We start from the raw sequence: 16,605 nt of genomic DNA, 5'->3' as shown, positions 1-16,605 counted from the left end.
AGCTAGTAGGTATATATTCTTTTAATGTTCTTTTAATGAATATCCTAGAGATTACAACATGCATCCTTGACTTATCAAAGTCTCAAGTAGATTAATAATTTTACTACTTCCTGGACAATGCAAAGACCACAGGATACTAACCCTATTTACATCCCCACAACTCATATGCTATTATTAAAATTTTTAATTCCATACATATTTTAAACCACACAAGACATTATTATTGTTGTTTCATATATCAACATTCATTTGCATTTACCCTCTCTTTGGTCTTCACCTTTTCCTACATCTTAAAGCTGCCAGCCAGGATCATTTCCCTTCTGCCCAAAGAAGAATCTTTATTAGTACTCCCCTTTAGTGCAGGTCTGGTGTGTATTAATTTTTTCCCTTTTGTTGATCTAAAAGGATGATATTTTTGCCTTCCCTTTTGCAGGATGTTTTGCTGGGTATAGAATTCCAGTCTGGCAGTTTACCTTCTTGAAAATACTGTTTACATTTTGAAAATACTGTTTACATTTTGAAAATACTGTTCCATTGTCTTCTGACTTCTGTTGCTTGTGTTGAGAAATTAGCTGTCAGCCTTACTGCTCTTTTGAATGTAATACGTAATTTTTCTCTAGGTATTTAAGATTCTCTCATTATCTTTGGTTTTCAGCAATCTTATGTTTCAGTGAAATTTTATTTGAATTTATCTGGTGCAGGGTCTACAGTATTTCTTGATTTGAGAGGCTTGTCTGTTATAGAGAATTCTCAGCCATTATCTCTACAAATATTGCTTCTGTACTATTCCTCCTTCCTTTCCTACTCAGATTTCAATTACACATTGTTAAATATTTTCACTGAATCCCATGTCTCTTAGAATCTTTTATGTATTTCCCATCATTTTTCTCTCCATATTTTATCATTCTGAATATTTATTTTCAATTTATTACTATACAAATCTACTGTTAAACCCAACCATTGAGATCTTAATCTCAATTAATTCAGTTATAGACCTTCAATTCTAGAATTTACGCTTTGTTCTTTTTTTTTTTAAGTTCTAGTTCCCCGATTCTCAATCTTATCTTTTATTTCTTTAAACATATTACATACTATGTGATGGTATTTAATTACTCTATTATCTGGATCGCTGACAATCCATTGGCATAGTCTGCTGTTCCTCTTGATTTTCTGTCAAATTGTCCTAAATTCTCATCTAGTGAGTAAGTACCAGACACTGTAAATAAATCTAGAGATCATTTGAGGCTCTGGGTGATGTTATCTTCTTCCAGAAAAAATTCACATTTGGTGCTGTCAAGATCACCTTGATCTAATCAAGGACCGAGGGGATCTGAAATTCAACTTCAGTACTTCTCAGAGATCACTGTTCCCAGGATACAGGCCTTTGGGACTCAAAGCCTAAGGAGTTTTCCAGGGCCCCTTCCTCCCTGACTTATGCCAAACTCCAATTTTTGTCCCCCACTCTCCAGTTCCTTAAATCTATCAAAATCTCCTCAGCTTTCCAACTTCTCTTTGCTTGCTTCTTCTTGAATCAGCAGATTGATCCTCCAGGGCAAAAGTGGATGCAAATCTGGTCTTGCATCTACGAGCTTCCTTACTTCCCCGGATCTCAAGCCCACAAATCTTCACTGTTTTGTTACCTCTATTACCTTCACACAAATTTTGTTTTAAATTTTGTCCAGCTTTTCTACTTGCAGGAAAGAGGGCCCAACCACTCTGTCTACCATTAGCAAAAATTTCCCCACTCCCATATTTTCTATCTTTGCGGGTTTATATTTTGTGATTCTTTTCTGTCATTTTACCAAAATTTTGGACGGTAGATAAATACATCTTCGATGAGTAACTGCTTAACCTGTTACTCATCACAGCTTAACCAGAAATCTCCAGTCATTCATTTTACTGATAGATCTTTTATATGTTAAGGATATTAAACCTCTGTCAAATATGTGACAAATACTTCTCCTAGTTTCCCATTTACATTTTAATTTTAGCACATAGAAATGGTGAGTTTATATGTAGTCCAGTTTATCCATCTTCTCCTTTCTAATTCTGATGTCATGATAAGAACACTGAACATTATGTAAATACAGACTCATATTTTCTTCTAGTGTATTATCATTTCCACTTTTTACATTTACTTCTTTAGACTTATTTTGGTATAAGGTATGAGACAGACTTAACTTATTTTTTTAATTGGTAAGCCAACTGTCCCAAATTCATTTAAGTAATTAACCCTCTATTTCCTCCTCTAAATAGTGTATAAATCTCTTATAAATCAAAAACTACTTTCTTGATATTTGTATAATTTTACTTTGCTATCTGGCACTGCTGACCCTTTTGTTCATTCTCCTTGCTACTCCAACTTCCCTTGGTTTCTGTAACCCCTCAGCTCTATTCCTCTTCAACTAGTCCTTCTGAGTCTCCTTTACAAGCTTAATTTTCTTCCCATTTCCCTTATTCAGTCTCATGCTCCAGAGAAGATGATGGAAACCGTTCATTACTAGAACCTCTCTCTTCTCTCATTCTCCCTACTCTCCTTGTTCACCTGTACTGTCAGTTTCTTCCAGCTCTCTCTTGACTTCCCAGATCTATATCCAACTACCCTCTAAGATCTCTTCCTACATGTTCCACATGCACTCTCTAAGACACACTATACAAATATAATTTCAGTGCCTCCTCAAACCTACTTTTCTTTCTGTATTTCATTATCTACATACCACCATCATCCAACCCAGAATCTCAGTAGCTCCTCCTCTCCTTTGCATCACATCTTAGAGGTCAGGATATATCCTACTGATTCTAGGTCTCTGGTCAGATCCTTCTCTACTGCCGCTGCATTAAAATAGGTCTTAATTATCTCTGGTATGGATTCCTCCCCAATTCCCAACTTCCCTCCAAACCATTCTCTAAACTGCCCACAGAGTGGCTGTGTAAAATGAAAATCTGATCATTCTACTTTTCTGATTAAAATCTTTCAAGTGATCCTGACTACTTGTAAGGTAAAAATGTAAACCCAGCATGGCATACAAGGCTTTCTGTGAGCTGGTTGTTGCCTACCTCACTAACCTTAATTCATCTATCTCTCTCCTTAAACCCTGACCCAGCCATACCTAATTACTCAAGCAAGCCAAACTACTGCCTTCTTCCAATCCTTTGCTCATGTGGTTCCTTCAGCCAGGAAAGTTTTCTTGCTGATTCTTTGTCCAGCAAACTCATAATCATCTTCAAAATACAGTCTTAGTGTCATATTTTATAAAACATCCACCACTTATATGCCTCAAGTTTATCTTGTACACACATACCTCACAATTCCATTTTATCCCTTATCACACCACTTTGCAATTATTTTTTATGTGTCTTCCCCATATGACTGTGACACCCTTTTATTCACCTCTGAATGGCCCGGCTTACCTCAGGGCTTGGGCACACAGTAGGCACTCAAAATGCTCACTGAATAAGAAGATTAACAGACATGATGCTTACTTAACAAACTGGTTTATAAAAATTATCAAAAATATATTTCTTAATGGAAAACTATGAAGAGTGACATCTGACTCAAATTGTAATCTCATTAGGTAACAAATGTATCTCTGAAGTTTTACAAATAGCTTAGAAGCACTCTAAGTAATACTAATGAGGCTCTGTATTACAAATTTAACCCGTGTAAAAATCACTTGTTCAAGGGCTCCTGTTAGTTAAGGAGTTAAGTCATCTCATTCAAAAAACATGAGATAGATAGATATAGTTCTACACCAGAAAAAGAAGCTAAAAGTCTACATAACTAGAGCAAAAATTTTTCTAGTCTTTGCATACAAATGGTACAAGACACTTTGTTTTTGAACTTTTGTAAAAACCTTCACATCTATTTCCTAACTATGGTACAACTACAGCCCCAGGCAGGACAGCTGCATATCTTTCTTTATTTGGGCAATTGCTTCCTCATTACAAAGAGAATAAAAGAGCCACAACAAACATCCAAAAGAAAAGTGGCTCCATGTAAATGGAGAGTAGATAAAGGCATTTTCCAATAAGTTAGGTGAAAAGAATGTTTTGATTTCTCAGATTATCAAAAAGGATTTGATATGAAAGTTTTAATAAATTTGTAAAGTGTACTTTTAAGCACAAAGAAATCTTAGTTCAAATTTTAAAATCAAATATATACAGTGAAAAGTGACAGAAATATCCCATTAACCTGTTTCAAAACACTCACAGACCTGTCAGGAGACGTGAAGACCTTGTTAAAAAACAGACCACAGGTACTACCCTCCAGTTCAGAGTGACATGGATACAAACTGATAGGAAGCCATGACTACTGAAACGTCCAGATCTCAAGAAGGAGCATATTGTCAATCAGCCATGTGAACATCTTCCAGTCATTAAAAAACTAGAAAACGAAGACTACAGCATACGGTACCCCCATAACCTTATAAACGGCACTGATTTCTCCGCCTACCACACTAGACTGTGAATTCATGTCTTCTGTGTGTTCTGCAATATGTGTTTACACAAGACTGTATAATAATAAAGCAAACATTTGTGGAACGCCCCCCCCACCTACAAGGGGGAAGTTTTTAACACCCCAAAACTGCTTTTCACAACCCCTCCTCTCTCCCACAGGTAAGCACTACCCTGACTTTTGTACCAATTATTTCCTTGCTTTTCTTTAGAGTTTTCACAACCTGTGGCAATTTTCTTTAAATAACAGCTTTATTGAGATATAATTCACATACCATAAAGAGTACTTTTAGGATATTCACAGAGTTGTGCGACCATCACTGCAGCAGTTTTTATCTCCATCGATGTGGTTAAGTTGGAATTTCCCAGGATCCCCTTCCCTGAGTCTGCCCAAGATTTAAAAGGTGGAACAGAACAGCCTCCACTCTCTGAATGCCTGCACGGCTAGAGGTGGTGACAGATAGAAACTGAGGTGCCAGAGAGTTCCAGCTCATCCACATGTTTCCTCTTTGGACACTAGCTTTAGTTCCCCTAACACTAGAAGCTGGGCAGCAAACACATGAAAGGATAGCCTGTCCTCCCAGAAGTCTCCCAGACCCCGGCAGGCTGCCTGGGCCACCCACCCCAGTGTTTCAGGAGGTGGTTCATGACCCTTCTCTGACCTTCTAATTCCTCCTCTGGGCTCTATTTTTTCACCTTCTCCCAGGATTATGTACAGACTTACTTCTGTAATAAATAAATCCCTTATTCCATAATACTCCCAGTGGTTCTGCTTCCCTGACTGAATCCTGATACACACCAGCTACTTGTTTCTCTAAACAATAGCTCAGCATTGACTCTTTTCGAACTTCGTAAACACAGAATCAAACACTGTATTTTGTGAGATTCCTCCATGCTGCTGCACACAGCTGTTCCTTGCTCACTTCTCACTGCACTTTAATAAACTATTTTATACCATATACCATTTCAATGAACTTTTTACTGAAATGTAACATACAAAAAGAGCACATGTCATAAGTGTACCTGTGTCTCTGTACATGTATCACACCCAAATTTAAGAAACAGAACCTTACCAGCACCCCAGAAGCTCCACTAATACAGTCTCCCTACTCCCCAAAGTAACTACTCCTGACTACAACCATAAATTATTTTTCCTGGCTTTGAACTGTTCTGAACTTGTATCCAGAATCATATAATAAATAAATTTGAGCGTCTGGTTTCTTTCATGCCATACTATGCTTGTGAGAGTTATTCGTTTCTTGAATATACCATCAGTTCATTCATTTTCGTGGCTGTCCAGGTTACAGTACATGAATATATCACAATTAATTTTTCCATTCTGCTGTTGTGAGCATTCGGGCAGTTCTAGTTTTGAGGAATTTGGAATCACACTCCTGAGGACATTCTTGCACATGTCTTTGGAACGTATACGCACATACTTCTGTTGGGAACATACATCAGGAGAGGAGCTGCTGAGACACACAGTGCAGGCAATTCTAGATAATTCTAGATTTCCAGCACTGATGCAGATGACCGTCAGCAGTGCGTGAAAGCCCCCACTGCTCTGTTCCCTGCCAGCACCTGACATTGTCTTTTTGAATGCAGTCACCTGGGTGTGTGATGGCATCTCACTGTGGTTTATTCTACGTCTGTCTGATGACTGATGAGGTGAAGCACCTTTTCCCATGTTTCCTGACCGTCTGTGAAGTGCCTGTTCAAGTCCCTTGCCCATTTTCCTATTGGGCTTGTCTGCCTCTTTCTTACTAACTTGCAGGACTTCTCAAAATATTCTGATTATATTACATTCTGTTGGCCAATCCCACACTTTGACTTGACTTTTCATTCACATAATACCATCTTTTGATAAACAGAAGTTATTTTAATGTAATCCAACATATCAACCTTTTACTTTATATAAAGTTAGTGCTTTTGGTGTCTTACTTAACATTTATATACTACCAACCATGGGCAAGTGAACTAATGTTTTATAAATATTACGTTACGTGTTGCCCCTGTTAACTCATGGAATCATCCAAACCATCCTACAAAAATAAAGAATGATTCTCCCGGAGACACAGGGTGCTGGCAATGGACTGAACAGCAGAAGGGAGGCTGCCGGATCCAGCAAACAGACTCTTACCAGCTTAGTGCTGCCCACTCAGCTGTGCACACTCATGTGGGAGTACAGCTCCCACCAAGAGAGCTCTTACCACCACACCTCATCCTTACCCACATACACGGAACATGCACAGACATACATATATACAACATGCACATAACATTTCTCACGTGCCTAGGACACTCCAGCCCACATTTCAAAAATTAAAAAAGTCAACCTGGGGGGATCTTCAAGATGACGGAGGAGTACGACATGGAGATCACCTTCCTCTCCACAAATACATCAAAAATACAACTACATGTGGAACAACTCCTACAGAACACCTACTGAACACTGGCAGAATACGTCAGACTTCCCAAAAGGCAAGAAAATCCCCACGTACCTGGGTAGGGCAAAAGAAAAAACAGAGACAAAAGAAAAGGGACAGGACCTGCACCTCTGGGAGGCAGCTGTGAAGGAGGAAAAGTTTCCACACACTAGGAAGCCCCTTCACTGATGGAGACGGGGAGTGGGCAGGGAGGAAGCTTCAGAGCCATGGAGGAGTATGCAGCAGTAGGGGTGCAGAGGGCAAAGCACAGAGATTCCCAAACGGAGGATCGGTGCCGACCAGCACTCACCAACCCAAGAGGCTTGTCTACTCACCCGCTGGGGCGGGTGAGGGCTGGGAGCTGAGGCTCGGGCTTCGGAGGTCAGATTCCGGGCAGAGGACTGGGGTTGGCTGCGTGAACACAGCCTGAAGCAGGCTAGTGCGCCACAGCTAGCCGGGAGGGAGTCTGGGAAAAAGTCTGGAACTGCCTAAGAGGCAAGAGACTATTGTTTCGGGGTGCATGAGGAGAGGGGATTCAGAGCACCACCTAAATGAGCTCCAGAGACGGGCGCGAGCCACGGCTATCAGACACCAGAGACGGGCATGAAACACTAAGGCTGCTGCTGCCGCCACCAAGAAGGCTGTGTGGGGCTTCCCTGGTGGCGCAGTGGTTGAGAGTCCGCCTGCCGATGCAGGGGACACGGGTTTCGTGCCCTGTCCAGGAAGATCCCACACGCCGCAGAGCGGATGGGCCCGTGAGCCATGGCCGTTGAGCCTGCGTGTCCAGAGCCTGTGCTCCGCAACGGGAGAGGCCACAACAGTGAGAGGCCCGCATACCGCAAAAACATAAACAAATAAAGAAAGAAGGCTGTGTGCAAGCACAGGTCACTAGCCACACCTCCCCTCCCGGGAGCCTGTGCGGCCCGCCACTGCCAGGGTCCCGAGATCCAGGGACACTTCCCGGGGGGAACACACGACGCACCTCAGGCTGGTGCAACATCATGCTGGCCTCTGCCGCCGCAGGCTTGCCCCACATTCCAATTATAACTACCGTACCCCTTCCTCCCCACAACCTGAATGAGCCAGAGCCCCCTAATCAGCCTCTGCTTTAACCCCATCCTGTCTGGATGGGAACAGACGCCAGAGGGTGACCTACATGCAGAAGAGGGGCCAAACCCAAAGCTGAACGCCAGGAGCTGTGCTAACAAAGAAGAGAAGGGGAATCTCTCCCAGCAGCCTCAGGAGAAGCGGAGTAAATCTCCACAATCAACTTGATGTACCTGCATCTGTGGAATACCTGAAAAGACAACGAATCATCCCAAAATTGAGGTGGTGGACTTTGGGAGCAACTGTAGACTTGGGGTTTGCTGTCCGCAACTGACTTATTTCTGATTTTTATGTTTATCTTAGTATAGTTTTTAGCGCTTATTACAACTGCTGGATTTGTTTATTGGTTTGGTTGCTCTCTTCTTTTTTTATTATTATTACTTTTTTATTTCTTATTTATTTTTTCATTTTAATCATGTTTTTATTTTTTTTTTTTTTCTTTCTTTTTTTCTCCCTTTTCTTCAGGCTGACAGGACCTTGGTGCTCTTGCCTGGTGTCAGGCCTGAGCCTCTGAGGTGGGAGAAGCCAAACTCAGGACACTGGGCCACCAGAGGCCGCCTGGCCCCAAGTAATATCAATCGGTGAGAGGTCTCGCAAAGATCTCCGTCTCAACACTGAGACCCAGCTCCACCCAACGGCCAACAAGCTCCAGTGCTAGATGCCACATGCCAAACAACTAGCAAGACAGGAACACAACCTAACCCATTAGCAGAGAGGTTGCCTAAAATCATACTAGGTTCACAGACACCCCAAAACACACCACTGGACGCAGCCCTGCCCACCAGAAAGACAAGATCCAGCCTCATCCACCAGAACACAGGCACTAGTCCCCTCTACCAGGAAGCCTACACAAGCCACTGAACCAAACTTACCCACTGGGAGCAGACACCAAAAACAACGGGAATTACGAACCTGCAGCCTGCGAAAAGGAGACCCCAAACACAGTTAAGGAAAATGAGAAGACAGAGAAATATGCAGCAGATGAAGGAGCAAGGTAAAAATCCACCAGACCAAACAAAAGAAGAGGAAATAGGCAGTCTACCTGAAAAAGAGTTCAGAGTAATGACAGTAAAGATGATCCAAAATCTTGGAAATAGAATAGACAAAATGCAAGAAACATTTAACAAGGACCTAGAAGAACTAAAGATGAAACAAGCAACGATGAACAACACAATAAATGAAATGAAAAATACTCTAGATGGGATCAATAGTAGAATAACTGAGGCAGAAGAACGGATAAGTGACCTGGAAGATAAAATAGTGGAAATAACTACTGCAGAGCAGAATAAAGAAAAAAGAATGAAAAGAATTGACAACAGTCTCAGAGACCTCTGTGACAACATTAAACACACCAACATTTGAATTATAGGGGTCGCAAAAAAAGAAGAGAAAAAGAAAGGGTCTGAGAAAACATTTGAAGAGATTATACTTGAAAACTTCCCTAACATGGGAAAGGAAATAGCCAATCAAGTCCAGGAAGCGCAGAGTCCCATACAGGATAAATCCAAGGAGAAATACGTCAAGACACATATTAATCAAACTATCAAAAATTAAATACAAAGAAAAAATATTAAAACCAACAAGGGAAGAGCAACAAATAACATACAAGGGAATCCCCATAAGGTTAACAGCTGATCTTTCAGCAGAAACTCTGCAAGCCAGAAGGGACTGGCAGGACATATTTTAAATGATGAAAGGGTAAAAACCTACAACCAAGATTACTCTACCCAGCAAGGATCTCATTCAGATTCGACAGAGAAATTAAAACCTTAACAGACAAGCAAAAGTTAAGAGAATTCAGCACCACCAAACCAGCTTTGGAACAAATGCTAAAGGGACTTCTCTAGGCAGGAAACACAAGAGAAGGAAAAGACCTACAAAATCAAACCCAAAACAATTAAGAAAATGGGAATAGGAACATACATATCGATAATTACCTTAAATGGAAATGGATTAAATGCTCCAACCAAAAGACATAGACTGCCTGAATGGATACAAAAACAATACCCGTATATATGCTGTCTACAAGAGACCCACTTCAGAGCTGGGGACACATACAGACTGCAAGTGAGGGGATGGAAAAAGATATTCCATGCAAATGGAAATCAAAAGAAAACTGGAGTAGCAATTCTCATTATCAGACAAAATAGATTTTAAAATAAAGACTATTACAAGAGACAAAGAAGGATACTACATAATGATCAAAGGATCAATCCAAGAAGAAGATATAACAACTGTAAATATTTATGCACCCAACACAGGAGCACATCAATACATAAGGCAAATGCTAACAACCATAAAACGGGAAATCGACAGTAACACAATCATAGTAGGGGACTTTTAACACTCCACTTTCACCAATGGACAGATCATCCAAAATGAAAATAAATAAGGAAACACAAGCTTTAAATGATACATTAAACAAAATGGACTTAATTGATATTTATAGGACATTCCATCCAAAAACAACAGAATACACTTTCTTCTCAAGTGTTCATGGAACATTTTCCATGATAGATCATATCTTGGGTCACAAATCAAGCCCTGGTAAATTTAAGAAAACTGAAATCGTATCAAGTATCTTTTCCAACCACAACACTATGAGGCTAGCTATCAATTACAGAAAAAAAATCCGTAAAAAATACAAACACAGGGGCTTCCCTGGTGGCGCAGTGGTTGAGAGTCCACCTGCCAATGCAGGGGACACAGGTTCGTGCCCTGGTCCGGGAGGATCCCACATGCTGCAAAGCGGCTGGCTGGGCCCGTGTGCCATGGCCACTGAGCCTGAGCGTCCGGAGCCTGTGCTCCACAACAGGAGAGGCCACAACAGTGAGAAGCCCGCATACCGCAAAAAAAAAAAAAAAAATACAAACACATGGAGTCTAAACAATACACTACTAAATAACCAAGGGATCACTGAGGAAATCAAAAAGTACCTAGAAACAAATTACAATGAAAACACAATGACCCAAAACCTATGGGATGCAGCAAAAGCAGTTCTAAGAGGGAAGTTTATAGCATACAATCCCACCTCAAGAAACAAGAAACATCTCAAATAAACAACCTAACCTTACACCTAAAGCAATTAGAGAAAGAACAAAAAAAACCCAAAGTTAGCAAAAGGAAAGAAAACATAAAGATCAGATCAGAAATGAAGGAAACAATAGCAAAGATCAATAAAACTAAAAGCTGGTTCTTTGAAAAAATAAAACAAAATTGATAAACCATTAGCCAGACTCATCAAGAAAAAAAGGGAGAAGACACAAATCAATAGAATTAGAAATGAAAAAGGAGAAGTAACAACTGACACAGCAGAATTACAAAGGATCGTGAGAGATTACTACAAGCAACTATATGCCAATAAAATGGACAACCTGGAAGAAATGGACACATTCTTCGAAAAGCACAACCTTCCGAGGCTGAACCAGGAAGAAATAGAAAATACAAACAGACCAATCACAAGCACTGAAATTGAGACTGTGAATAAAAATCTTCCAACAAAAGTCCAGGACCAGATGGCTTCACAGGCGAATTCTATCAAACACTTACAGAAGAGCTAACACCTATCCTTCTCAAACTCTTCCAAAATATAGTGGAGGAAGGAACACTCCCAAACCCATTCTATGAGGCCACCATCACCCTGATACCAAAACCAGACAAGGATGTCACAAAGAAAGAAAACTACAGGCCAATATCACTGATGAACAAAGATGCAAAAATCCTCAACAAAATACTAGCAAACAGAATCCAACAGCACATTAAAAGGATCATATACCATGATCAAGTGGGGTTTATTCCAGGAATGCAAGAATTCTTCAATATATGCAAATCAATCAATGTGATAAACCATATTAACAAACTGAAGGAGGAAAAGCATATGATCATCTCCATAGATGCAGAAAAAGGTTATGACAAAATACAACACCCATTTATGATAAAAAACCCTCCAGAAAGTAGGCATAGAGGGAACTTACCTCAACATAATAAAGGCCATATATGACAAACCCACAGCCAACATCATTCTCAGTGGTGAAAAACTGAAACCATTTCCTCTAAGACCAGGAACAAAACAAGGTTGCCCACTCTCACCACTCTTATTCAACATAGTTTTGGAAGTTTTAGCCACAGCAATCAGAGAAGAAAAATAAAAGGAATGCAAATAGGAAAAGAAGAAGTAAAGCTGTTTGCAGATGACATGATACTATACATAGAGAATCCTAAAGATGTTACCGGAAAACTACTAGAGCTAATCAATGAATCTGGTAAAGTAGCAGGATACAAAATTAATGCACAGAAATCTCTTGCCTTTCTATACACTAATGATGAAAAATCTGAAAATGAAATTAAGCAAACACTCCCATTTACCACTGCAACAAAAAGAATAAAATACCAGGGAATAAACCTACCTAATGAGACAGAGACCTGTATGCAGAAAACTATAAGACACTGATGAAAGAAATTAAAGATGATACAAACAGATGGAGAGATATACCATGGTCTTGACTGGAAGAATCAACATTGTGAAAATGACTACACTACCCAAAGCAATCTACAGATTCAATGCAATCCCTATCCAACTACCAAATGCATTTTTCACAGAACTAGAACAAAAAATTTCACAATTTGTATGGAAACACAAAAGACCCCGAATAGCCAAAGCAATCTTGAGAAAGAAAAACGGAGCTGGAGGAATCAGGCTCCCTGACTTCAGACTATACTACAAAGCTACAGTAATCAAGACAGTATGGCACTGGCAATAAAACAGAAATATCGATCAATGGAACAGGATAGAAAGCCCAGAGATAGACCCATGCACATATGGTCACCTTATTTTTGATAAAGGAGGTGAGAATATACAATGGAGAAAGGACAGCCTCTTCAATAAGTGGTGCTGGGAAAACTGGACAGCTACATGTAAAAGAATGAAATTAGAACACTCCCTAACACCATACACAAAAATAAACTCAAAATGGATTAAAGACCTAAATGTAAGGCCAGACACTATAAAACTCTTAGAGGAAAACAGAGGCAGAACACTCTATGACATAAATCACAGCAAGATCCTTTTTGACCCACCTCCTAGAGAAATGGAAATAAAAACAAAAATAAACCAACGGGACCTAATGAAATTTAAAAGCTTTTGCACAGCACAGGAAACCATAAATAAGACAAAAAGACAACCCTCAGAGTGGGAGAAAATATTTGCAAATAAAGCAACTGACAAAGGATTAATCTGCAAAATTTACAAGCAGCTCATGCAGCTCAACATCAAAAAAACAAACAACGCAATCCAAAAATGGGCAGAAGACCTAAATAGACATTTCTCCAAGGAAGACGTACAGATGGCCAACAAACAATGAAAGGATGCTCAACATCACTAACCATCAGAGAAATGCAAATCAAAACTACAATGATCCAATAAAGATGTTAAAAAAAAAAAAAAACTACAATGAGACATCACCTCACACCGGTCAGAATGGCCATCATCAAAAACTCTACAAACAATAAATGCTGCAGAGGGTGTGGAGAAAAGGGAACACTCTTGCACTGTTGGTGGGAATGTAAGTTGATACAGCCACTGTGGAGAACAGTATGGAGGTTCCTTAAAAAACTAAAAGTAGAACTACCATACGACCCAGCAATCCCACTACTGGGCATATACCTGGAGAAAAGCATAATTCAAAAAGAGTCATGTACCACAATGTTCACTGCAGCACTGTTTACAAGAGCCAGGACATGGAAGCAACCTAAGTGTCCATCGACAGGTGAGTGGATAAAGAAGATGTGGCACATATATACAATGGAATATTACTCAGCCATAAAAAGAAACGAAACTGAGTTATCTGTAGTGAGGTGTACGGACCTAGAGTCTGTCATACAGAGTGAAGCAAGTCAGAAAGAGAAAAGCAAATACCATTCGCTAACACATATATATGGAATCTAAAAAATAAAAAAAAAAAAAAAAGTTCTGAAGAACCTAGGAGCCGGACAGGAATAAAGACACAGACGTAGAGAATGGACTTGAGGATGTGGGGAGGGAGCAGGGTAAGCTGGGACGAAGTAATAGAGTAACACTGACATACATACACTACCAAATGTAAAACAGATAGCTAGTGGGAAGCAGCCGCGTAGCACAGGGAGATCAGCTCAGTGCTCTGTGACCACCTACAGGGGTGGGATAGGGAGGGTGGGAGGGAGACGCAAGAGGGAGGGGATATGGGGATATATGTATACGTATAGCTGATTCACTTTGTGACACAGCAGAAACTAACACACCATTGTAAAGCAATTATACTCCGATAAAGATGTTAAAAAAAAAGATGCTAAAATAATAAATAAAGTTAAAAAAAAAAGTCAACCTGACTAAAGATTAAATTGTATTTCCAATGCAATCTCATAAAAGAGTGAAATGGTACAAGTCTAAACCATTTAGACTTGGCATCAATTTACAGAAAATGACAAGCAGATAATTCAATGGTACAGATGAATAATGCAAAAAAAAGAATTAAACAGTAAGAAAATCAAAAATTAATGAGTGGGTGCTTCCCTGGTGGCGCAGTGGTTGAGAGTCCGCCTGCCGATGCAGGGGACACAGGTTCGTGCCCCGGTCCGGGAAGATCCCACATGCCGCGGAGTGGCTGGGCCCGTGAGCCATGGCCGCTGAGCCTGCGCGTCCAGAGCCTGTGCTCCGCGAAGGGAGAGGACACAACAGTGAGAGGCCCGCGTACCGCAAAAAAAAAAAAAAAAATTGAGTGGGCATGGAGGAAAAAAAATATTTTGGTAAAAGAAAGCAAAGTGAGATCAATCTTCACTATATATTTGTGAAATATTTTTAAAATCATACTAAATTTGTTGTCATAGTGAGATTATGTCAGTTTCAGACAGAAACAGTACAGTAAAAGAACTATGGGAATGTACAATGAGGATGCTTATAATTACTTTCAGACTAGTAAGACTATCCTCAATGAAAAGTTATGAGAGGCCATTAGTAGCCAATACCTGCCCTCTCAACTCCCTCCATGAGGTCTGAGCTAACGTCTTGGTCATTTTTCCAGATCTTTCCCCGAGCCAACAATATAAAGTTTTCTAACAACTTAAGTTTCTCAGAAACTGATCATCTTTTAAGTACGGTGTCTTTCCAAACTGGATGGCCACGTCATCAGAAATGCTCACTGTCACAGCGTTTTGGGACTGGGTGGGTAATGGAACAGACAGAAAAGAACCTTAAGGTATGAGTAAAGAAGAGCATCTAACTGATGGAGATGGACTATGGGAAGGAAAGAAAAAGTGATTTGTTACAAATAGGTGTTTCATATCAGGCTGAAATATTCAGAAGGGAAAAAAGGATAAAGAAGGCCACAGAAAAAAACAGAAACAGAAAACCTGTGCCCTCACAGACACCAGACTTTGATGTTATCCGTGGCTTAAAGAGTTTTAATCCAAATTCCAAACTGTCAGTTCGTTCCAATGATCTGTGTTCTAATAAAGTAACTGCACATTTAATAAAGCCCACTTATCTATTACAGATGTTCCCCTCCAGATTTCCTTTTGCTTACTTTTAACAACAATTTGTTTAATTACAGTGAAGACTTCTTCTGAAAGCAGTCAACGGAAGATTTAAGGCGGTGATTCCCAACCTGGCTGCACTTTAGAATCTCCCAGGGAGCTTTTAAAACCCCAAGCCCGGGGCCCCACCCCAGAGACCTCAGTTTAATTGCTCAGGGGTGGGGCTCAGGCCCCGGTATGTTTAAAAAGCTGTTCAGGACTTCCCTGGCGGCGCAGTGGTTGAGAATCCACCCGCCAAAGCAGGGGACACGGGTTCGAGCCCTGGTCTGGGAAGATCCCACATGCCACGGAGCAACTAAGCCCGTGCGCCACAACTACTGAGCCTGCGTTCTAGAGCCCACCAGCCACAACTACTGAGCCCGCGTGCCGCAACTACTGAAGCCCGGGCACCTAGAGCCCGGGCTCTGCAACAAGAGAAGCCACTGCAATGAGAGGCCCATGCACCACAACGAAGAGTAGCCCCCGCTCGCCACAACTAGAGAAAGCCTGTGCGCAACAACAAAGACCCAACGGAGCCAAAAAAAAAAAAAAAGGCTGTCCAGGTGACTCTAACACGCGGCCAGGAGTGAGAACCGCCAACACAGAGACAGAGCGCGGGCCTGGGAGCAGGAGCAGGACTGGGCTTCTCGGGGGGCATGCTGACCACTTTGCACAGAATCACGGAACACCCACATACACACTCACTCCGACACCCCAAAAGCTATCCCACTTGTTGCTAAACAGCCTCTGAAGGGGCAGCACCGGCCCCATGTGAGAGCCGCTGCTCCAGAGCGTGCATGGACCTGGTCTGCACTAACTTGGTCTCCCCCTCTGGGCGGCAGCTTCCTGAGCTCCAGTGCCGGCGTGGACGACAGCAGTCGTGTTCTAACCTTGCTTGCTAACAGCCAGGGTTAAGGGCTGGCTGGGGCAGCTGCTGCTGGAGGCGGCCAGAAGCCCAAGCGGGAAGAGCTGGCCCCACTCCCCAGCTTCAAGCAGAGCATCTCCACTTTCATCTGTTTTACAGATTCAGCTTACCCATAAGTTTATGTTTGGAAAGAAAGGCTCAAACACT

General features: G+C 41.1%; 1 protein-coding gene across 3 annotated transcripts in view; it reads right to left on the bottom strand.

Moving 5' to 3' along the window:
* CAMTA1 (calmodulin binding transcription activator 1) overlaps positions 1–16,605 on the bottom strand; it is an 890,922-nt gene that overhangs the window by 820,262 nt on the left and 54,055 nt on the right. The window lies entirely within an intron of this gene.

The sequence above is a fragment of the Delphinus delphis genome, chromosome 1 (assembly GCF_949987515.2).
Source record: "Delphinus delphis chromosome 1, mDelDel1.2, whole genome shotgun sequence".
Lineage (NCBI taxonomy): Eukaryota > Metazoa > Chordata > Mammalia > Artiodactyla > Delphinidae > Delphinus > Delphinus delphis.
Note: the sequence above shows the minus strand (reverse complement) of the source record. Positions and strands in the feature narration are given on the sequence as shown.